Source organism: Wolffia australiana, chromosome 5, assembly GCF_029677425.1.
Source record: "Wolffia australiana isolate 7733 chromosome 5, ASM2967742v1".
Lineage (NCBI taxonomy): Eukaryota > Viridiplantae > Streptophyta > Magnoliopsida > Alismatales > Araceae > Wolffia > Wolffia australiana.
Genome location: NC_135839.1, coordinates 8,994,326 through 9,003,167, shown reverse-complemented (window position 1 = coordinate 9,003,167; position 8,842 = coordinate 8,994,326). Strand labels below are relative to the sequence as shown.

Genomic DNA, 8,842 nt, shown 5'->3' with positions numbered 1-8,842 from the left:
GAAATTATCGAGAAACTAATGTGTTGAGCGTCTTTCTAGGTATGGGCCGAGCCAGTTCGTTACGTATGAGCTCCTACGGAGTAACTCCGTTCAGAACCGTAGTCGCCATCGTCACTCCGACAAGGGTTAGAAGGTCACCGTCACCGTCACTGGATGCCCACTTTGGAGCTTGGAGTTTGGCAAATCACCACGAGTCGGGGCTTGCTCGTACATTCTCCTAGGTTACATTGAATCACCTAGTTACATTCACTTAGTGTATTGATCTGTCGGACGACGCCATCCACGACGTTAGACATCATTTTTGTATCAGAGCAAGGTTGTGGATGCCCACACCACGTCTCCGTACCCTTGCATCACAACATCTGCATATATCTGTTTTCGAAAACCCATCTAGGTGTCCCATCGAGGAACTGGCCATGGTTGTCGAGACGCGATCAAGTAGAAGGATGCACTTTGAAGGTTCACCTTCTGCGCGACGAGACGACTTGTCACTACTCGAAAGGGTCAGTCCTATACGACTTTTAGAGTCCCGTCCCATCACGCCCAAAGGTTGTATACCACCGCCTTCTTTGGAGCCCGAACAAACTGCACCCGTCGTTAGGGGTGCCGATGGATCACTCAATCCACGTGGACACGTCTGTGGACGCCGTGGATGAGCTCGATCCCACCACAGTGCCTGACAGTCACTAGGTGCTACCTACCCTAGTGACGTCGAGGATAACATGACGATGAGTCATTGCCCCCACGGAAAAGATCCCATGGACGAGCTTACGCCAAGGGCTCCCTCCGCACGTGGCCGAGGTGCAGGGCGTGGACGAAGGAGGATGCATCAGCAGTATCGACCCCGGGAGGGACCGAAAGGGGAGCGCAGAGCGTACCTCCACACCCTGACCGTCGTCGTCGACCGCGTGGAGCAACTACTAGCACGTCCCCCGGTGCCTTCGGTAGCCATCATTGTGCCCGAGCCCGTGGCGCCAGACCCACCTAGGGTCACACGTCCCCTAGAGCGACCGCGGATGCCCGTTGAAGATGACGAGTACCCCGATGACAGGTGGCAGGACGAGTTGCATCAGGACCGACGTTCCGAATGATATCCTACATGTGACCCATAGGACATCCATGTCCAGGATGGACGATACCCACGAGACGACTATCACTGTGGGTACGAGGCCGACATACCGGCCCTATGATCGATGGTACGATGAACCCGATGAGGTTCCTCAATACCCGCCGCGCGTGATACCTGATTACCGCGCTTTGTACGATGGTCAAACATGACGTTGGGTTGACCACGAACGTCCAACATCACTTTTGTATCAGAGCAAGGTTGTGGATGCCCACAGCATGTCTCCGTACCCTCGTCGGATGATGCCATCGACGATGTCCGACATTAATAAGAGACAGAAGTACACTTAAAATTTTGACCCAAAAATGCTTTTAAATAGTTACATACCACAATTTTAAGTAAAAGTTATTTGGACCCCCTTTTCCACTCCTAATTAGGAATTTGAATGTGGTACAAAATCCTCATGTTTCTTGAAGATTCCACTTCGTAAGCTGCATTTTAAGTTTATTGCTCATGATTCATGAAACATTCCCTTGATTTTGCAAAAAACTCTAATCATTCGCATGATATGTTGTATTTCAATCTACATGAACTATATGGTTGTATCACATATACCACGTGTATCAGGTTGCTTCGTTTATGCCATTGAATCTTGTTACCAGTTGTGCGTCAACACCTTAAAAATAGGCTTATGCATTCATTATAAAGATGGCAGATTTTTTCTATTGGATGCACACCATCTGAGGTATAAGGTTATCATTGAAATGTATAAAACAACACATCTTAACCATTGTCAACTACTAATGATTGGTCACCACTACTAGTTATCCACATCTAATTGATCAACACGAATCATTTGCCTCTATCCAAATAATTGGATTAGGATGCATGGAGAAGCACAACAAATAAAAATATTTTATATCTTCAATCTTATAAATATTTGAATAAATCAGTAAATATGGATTCTCACTTGTAAAAAATTTCACTTAATACTTGTATGTTTGAAAGTATCATAAAATACTAAGTGATCAACAAAAATCATGAAGTATAGATAATTTTTTTTCCAACTAATAAATTACTTAATTTAGGGATTAAAGGTCACAAAAAATCTGTAAAACAACAAAAAAATTGAGCAATTAGAAACTTTTCTTAATGTGTTGTAAGTTATTTTATATTAAAATAACATGCATTTATGACCATTCCCACAAAAGTAAATATATACTATACATGAAAGTAACTATATAAGATAGGACATTATATGTGATCAATAACAGTCACATACTATCTTTCAGTGTAGGAATTGAAGATGAGTATTTGGAACACATGTTAAAAGATTAGTCATCATTGTACTATGGTCTCATTATAATTTACAAAGTCGATATAATTATAATCTCACGTGCATGATAAAGATTATATTGATGGAGACTATGTTGTTGTCAAGCTAATCATACTTCTGTGTCATGTTTCAATTCATTGAAGTAAAACTTTATTCATTCATATTCTTGTGTGATGTTATAATGAACCCCATGAATATATGCAAGGAGTGAGCGAATTATAAACAAAAGAATACTATGATTATTAGTACTTAAATTGGCCGATACTCTTAAATTAAAAGTGATTTTATAAAAAATTCCCAAATTAAGTATACATAAAGGAGTAAACCCATTTAGGTGCTAATGCCAGCCATATCTCGGAGCTCTCACCATCTTCTCCCTTCATCATATTTATCACCCCTTCAACGGAGAGAGGATGGTGATTAGATCAACTAGATCTCGAAGGAGAGTTGAAGAAGGTGATGTGGGGATCAATCATCACAAGAAAACTCTTCCAAGGAGATCGTAGTGCAATCATCATTAATATTTTAATATCTAAAATAAGAAGTTTAAGTTGAAGGGGGAATCAAATCATGGATTTGTCTTGAGGCATTGCAAATGAATTGCATGAAGAAACTCTTCTAAGAAACGAAGTTAGAATTAAATGAGTTCCACATAAATTAATGTGATCATCTCTGTTTTCATAGCAAAATTACACTATGATCTTATTCATTCTGCTGCGTAAAATATTATTTTAGTCAGTCCATCAAAACCGAAGAACACAACATGTGTTATATTTCTAAATATTGAATTAAATGTGCAGTGTGCACTGGTGCTAGCCACTCTCCTCATATAAAATAAATTGTAGCAAACTTTGCCTCTAGGAGGGATACCCACCTGCGAAGGTGATCAGCTAATACGAAGAAATACTGAGTCCCTTCCCAAGTCAGTTTAAGGATCCACTTAAATCTCGTGTGGGAAATATAAGACCACAGAAACTCCATGAGTGATTTTGAGGAACTTGGAGGCTCTCTATGTTGATGGAAAGGTGAAGCATATTCTGGTTGGTTACCCAGCTTAACAACAATGACACACGCAATGTGGCAAAGCAAGATTCGGTTGGCCTTCTACTGGCTTTGTCTTTAACATAGTTTTCAATTAATTGAAATTGATGACCCCAAAACTTCTATGATATGTGCAAGTGGTTAATGTATCATTTTCACCACTATCCACCGCATTTAAATTTCAGTTCAATATTTATAGGTGCCCATCAGTTCACTCCGCTAGCTATAGTTCTTCTTGGGGAAAGATGGTGAGTTTTCATCCCTCCATGACTGTCTTGTAGTATTATTCATGAAATCATCATTTGGAATCAGGACAAAAATAGGCATTCCTTTGGGTTACTGGATCGCTATCTTGTTTCAGAAACATGACACTTAATTGTTCTCTAATTTTCACATTTGAATGGTCCCCAAATCACCTCTTCCCACACAAGCCTTGTTCAAGATCATCGAACAAGGAGTTGAAATTACCCTGGAGAATTACTTTAAATCACAGTCCGTTTCTTTCACGCTCTCTTATTTGATTGTTTCCGTTTCTGAAAGGATCATGTGTTTCTTGTTTTCATACCACACCTTTTTTTTACCAATGTTTCTGCTCTATATATGAGGCTCTAGAAGATAAGTTCTTCGCAACCGAAGTACTTCCCTTTGTTCCTCTATCAAAGATCTGTTCTCTTCTCCATGTCATTGTATTCTCCTTGCATTCTCTTGTCTGGAGGTTTCTACACAAGGTTGCGACATGGATCATGCGGCTGCTCGGTGCAGTGTCACGGTACCATAGGATGGACTATTCTCTCTCTCTATTATAGCTTTGCAGTGGAACCTCCTCTGCGTCATCAGACATCACTGCAAGATAGGTCAAATTATATGAGAAATTTCCTAAGCTATCAAAATTGTAACATCCTAGTTTTGAAGTTTCCTCGTGGCTTGTCATCTTTCTTTATTGTGATGGCGTAGCCCTCAAGTTATCTAGTTATTTTTTTTGTTTTTCTAAATCTAGGTTAAAATTTCCTGTTTTCGCTTAGGGTTTTTCCTTTGTAAACCAAGGGGCCTATATATAGGACCCCTAGGGTAAGAGCAAGAACAAGTCCATTTGAATTTTTGGAAAAGAAAGCCCCATTGAGAAGAAGAGAGAAAGAGGGTGAGAGAGAGTAGGGCGGAACGGAACGGGGCCGACTTGGCCGCCCGTCCCATTCCGCCCCCCCCCCTTTCCTGTTCCGTCGGTCTCACCCGACGAAACCCTAGGCGGCCGCAGCCGCCGCCGCCGCCGCAGCCGCTGCCGGGATCCTGGGTCTCAGGCCCGTCGCCCGCCCACGGGGCCGCCCCCACCTCGCGGAGCCGCCACCGCTGCCGCGCGGGAGTGCCGCCGCCGCGGCGCAGCCGCCTGCTGCTCGGGACGCCGCCGCAGGCAACCCGCCGCGACGGCCAGCCGCCCGCCGCGGGGACAGCCCCGCCGCAGGAGCAGTCGCCCGCCGGGCAACCGCCGCCGCTGGGCAGCCGCCGCGGGACAGCTCCTGCCGCGACGGGGTCGCCGCCGCCGCTTTGCGGGCAGCCGCCGCCGCCAGACGGGGTCGCCGCCGCTTTGCGGCAGCCGCCCGCCAGACGGGGTCGCCGCCGCCACGGGTCGCCGCCGCGCGCGCCCGCGCGCTCGCCGCCCGCGCCCGCGCCGCTCGCCGCCGCCGCGCGCCACGCCCCTCGGCTGCTGTAAGCCGCTGTATCATTCGCCGCCGTATCCGTCATCCGGCCGGCTGAACCTATCCGCCCACCGATCGTCCGGCCCATCAATGCCTCTACGACGACCGCGTGGGCGTTGACTTAGTGGAGAGCGGTCACCCTCGGCTTCTACGAATTGAGGCCCCGCGCAGGACCTTTCCGGGACACCCACCGACAAGCGGGACGTGCAGTCCAAGATAAACGTCCCCGAGAAGGACAGACGGACCCACGCTCCCGCCGCAGGATGTCGACAGGGTCCGTCCTGCATCATATTGCCACACCCGATGCTTCATTGCCCTCAGAGTGTGCCCTCTAGGTCGGCACCTTAGGACATTTCTCTTGGTCCACAGCCTCTTTCCCACAATGTTCCTTCATCTTCATTCCTCTTGGTCTTGCCCAAGACTTTCACATGAAGAACTTAGTGATCTCTTTATCTATGGCATTGACGATATTATCCCTCACAAACATTCATCCTTCCCAAATGTTTGCAAAGACTCGAGGTGTTCTGGTTGCAGATTATCAACTAATATAACAGTACTATCAATACAAACCCATGTGTAATCATCTTATCTGCGGATTCTAATGACCACGACAGTTCTTTATGTTAAAGGAGGAGTTTTACTCGTCTAGGATCTCGCTAGTGACCTTGCGATCGACTTCCTGTTAGGGACATAAACAAGATTAGGTAGTAAAATGAATGAATATTATATACTCGGTAGAGGCTTAGAAGATAGGATTAAATATAGGTTCACATATAGATTAGAATTTAACACAGATGGTGAGGATCAAAGATAGATTGGGATTTAACATAGACGGCTAGGATCGAACCATAAAGAATTATAACGGTTGAGATTATATCGTAGGATATCCGTTATAACAGCCATCTGTTAATCCTATATTTAATCCTATCTTCTAAGCCTCTAACGAGTATATAATATAGATTAGGATTTAACACAGATGGTTAGGATCAAAGATAGATTAGGATTCAACATAGAAGGCTAGGATCGAAACATAAAGAATTATAACGGTTGAGATTATATCGTAGGATATCCGTTATAATAGATGGGTCTACGGCACCGATCGACAGCTATGATCGGTGCACCCAACTTGTTAGAATGGTTAGATTTAGACATAGGGCATCCGTTATAACAGATGGGTCTACGGCACCGATCGACTTCTTTGATCGGTGGACCCAACTTGTTATAATGGTTGGGATTAAAACTACATTTTATATCCGTTGTAGAACTGCTATAGCGGGTATATGAAACAGAAGTTATTTTTAACTACAACCAATGTAACATTGGAGAATCTTGCGGAATAAACAAAGATCTTCTTCTTCTTGTGTCTTCCTCTTCTTCCTTCTCTTCCCACTCTTTCTCTTCTTTCTCCTTTGTTCAAGGCACCATGAATTTCAACACTTTACGCGGATAAGGCTCCCAGTGACGGTTTTGGAGGCCCAAGGATAGTCGCCGTGACTTCATGGACTTCCAGAAGTTGCCGCCCTGGAATCCGGAGAAATACGATGATTTGATACCGTTGGCTTTGGCAATTGCTGGTTTTGGAAACCGGAAAATGATTACGGTGAGTTCTCTGAGAAACCGGCGGCAATGACAATGATATGATGCCACTGGGTTTGACGATGGCGGCTTCTGGAAACATGGAGAAATGGACATGGTGACGGTGGAGATGGTGACGATGACAACGAGGACACAGGACCATATCTATTCTCATCTTCCGTGTCGTATCCCCAACTCATCTCTCCCTTGAAAGATCACAGAAAAAAGATTGGACAATTTTATTTATTTACTTTCTGTCCTAGACGGAGAGATCTCCGGGAGACACGGACAAGCGACAGTAGAAGATTTAGTTTCAACTTTCAACTAGCCTTGACGAAGACGGCGTGTTTGGGCTCGGGGACCTTGTAAAGAGTCCCGAGCACGGAAGAGGGCCAGCACTTGGCGGCCTCCTCCCAGAAGAGAAACCCCACGCAGCCACAGTCGGCGCTGCAGAGCCGCCGGCACGCGTCCACGCCGGTCACGTTGAGAGCCGGCGAGTACTTGGTCACAAAGCTCTCCACCCCGGCAATCTTGAAGAACCGCGGGCTCGCCCCCGGCTCGCACCGGCCCAGCCTCGGCGGCGCGCAGCCCGCGGTCCAGCTTAGAAGCCCCTTGGTCGTGGGGCAGCCCACGCACATCTCGTCGTCGCAGACGCCGAGCTTGCCGCATTTCTCCGGCTTGAAGCACGCGCTGAAGTAGCTTTCCCGCGAGAAGAGGGTGAAGGTGGTCTCCCAAGGGCTCTCATCCACTCGGTCGTCGAAGGTTTGGACGACGAGGTCGCCGTCGGGCTGGAGGCGGAGGAAGGAGAAGGTGCTGTTGTACTTGGTCACGGCGAGGATAGTGTCGTTGAGGCAGAGCTCGTAGGAGCCGTCGTCCCGAGAGAAGACCTGGAAAGCCGCGCGGTCTTTGCTGGATGGGATCCTCGCTCTCCAAGACGTTAGCCCGAGCTCTCCTTTGAAGTACGGGATGGGGTTCGGGGTGGCGTCCACGTACAGAACGGGTGTGTTTTCTTGGATTACCAGAGAGTAGGGCCCTGGGGAGCCGTCGGATATGGATCGACGGCTGACGAGCTTCTTCTCGCCGCCGACGGGGAGGGACTGGCCGACGAGGAGAGTGTCCGTGGGGTGGTCGAAGCTCTGCCAGAGGAACCGGTTCTTCCTATCGTAGAGGACGAGATTTCCGTTGTTTAGGATGCGGAGGCCGACGACGCCCTTGTTGGCGGTGCCGGTGGACCAGACGACGCGTCCGTCGGCCTCGGCGAGGACGAGGTTGCCGTCGGCGCCGAAGGAGAGAGTCGCGTCCTCGCCGACGGGGCTGCCGCGGTTGGCCTCCCAGACCCAGCGGCGGAGGGAATCAGAGCAGCGCGTGTTCATGCGCATCGCGATGAAGTACTGCCCCCGCGTGGTGTTGTACCACGCGAGATTGAAGGGGGCGTTCGTGATTGGCATTGGTCGATACGTGCAGAAGTATTCGTCGGCGTACTCGCTGTACTCGGCCTCCTTATCGTTCACGTACTTGAACGTGTCCTTGGCCGGGACCCTGTCCACCACCGCTACTGCGGTGGCGGAGAGGACGAGAACGAAGAAGAGTTTTAACAGCGGGGAAAGCTTCATGATTTGGCACTGCGGGAAATGGGGCTGAGGAAAGAGGAGGTTACTTCATGGAGGATTGAGTAACAGAGATGGGTCGCTTATAAACGGCCTGCTGTAGCGATACTATGGGCGTTGGCGGCTATGGTTGTTTCATAAAAAAAGTTATCTATAGCCGACGCAGTTTTTGACGTGAGTACGACATAATTGTTTGAATGCGCGTTGACAGCAAAGAGACAACCGTCTCTAAGGGCAGCGTCCGATACAGGTTGCTTGACTACATATACTGTTGTCCATACTGGCATCTAGGGTTTTACTACCCGGGTCCGGGCTGTACTTTTAGAGAGGACGTAAACCTTACTTTAGGATTGCTCCCGTTCCGGTCCGGTCTTAGACCCGTCCCCCGTCCCGGTCAAGTCATCTTGACTAGTCAAAGTCAAAGAACAAAAAGTCAGTATAAGGAAATGGTATGGACTTCCGATCAAAGGGAAAGTTTGTTTCAAAGTCACTTATGAAGCCCATTTAAAAAACTGAACAGAAGAAT

The 8,842-nt window shown here is 47.5% G+C and overlaps 1 pseudogene; it reads right to left on the bottom strand.

Moving 5' to 3' along the window:
• Positions 1-6,929: 6,929 nt before the first annotated feature.
• Positions 6,930-8,362, bottom strand: LOC144703504 (epidermis-specific secreted glycoprotein EP1 pseudogene; annotated as a pseudogene).
• Positions 8,363-8,842: the final 480 nt, after the last annotated feature.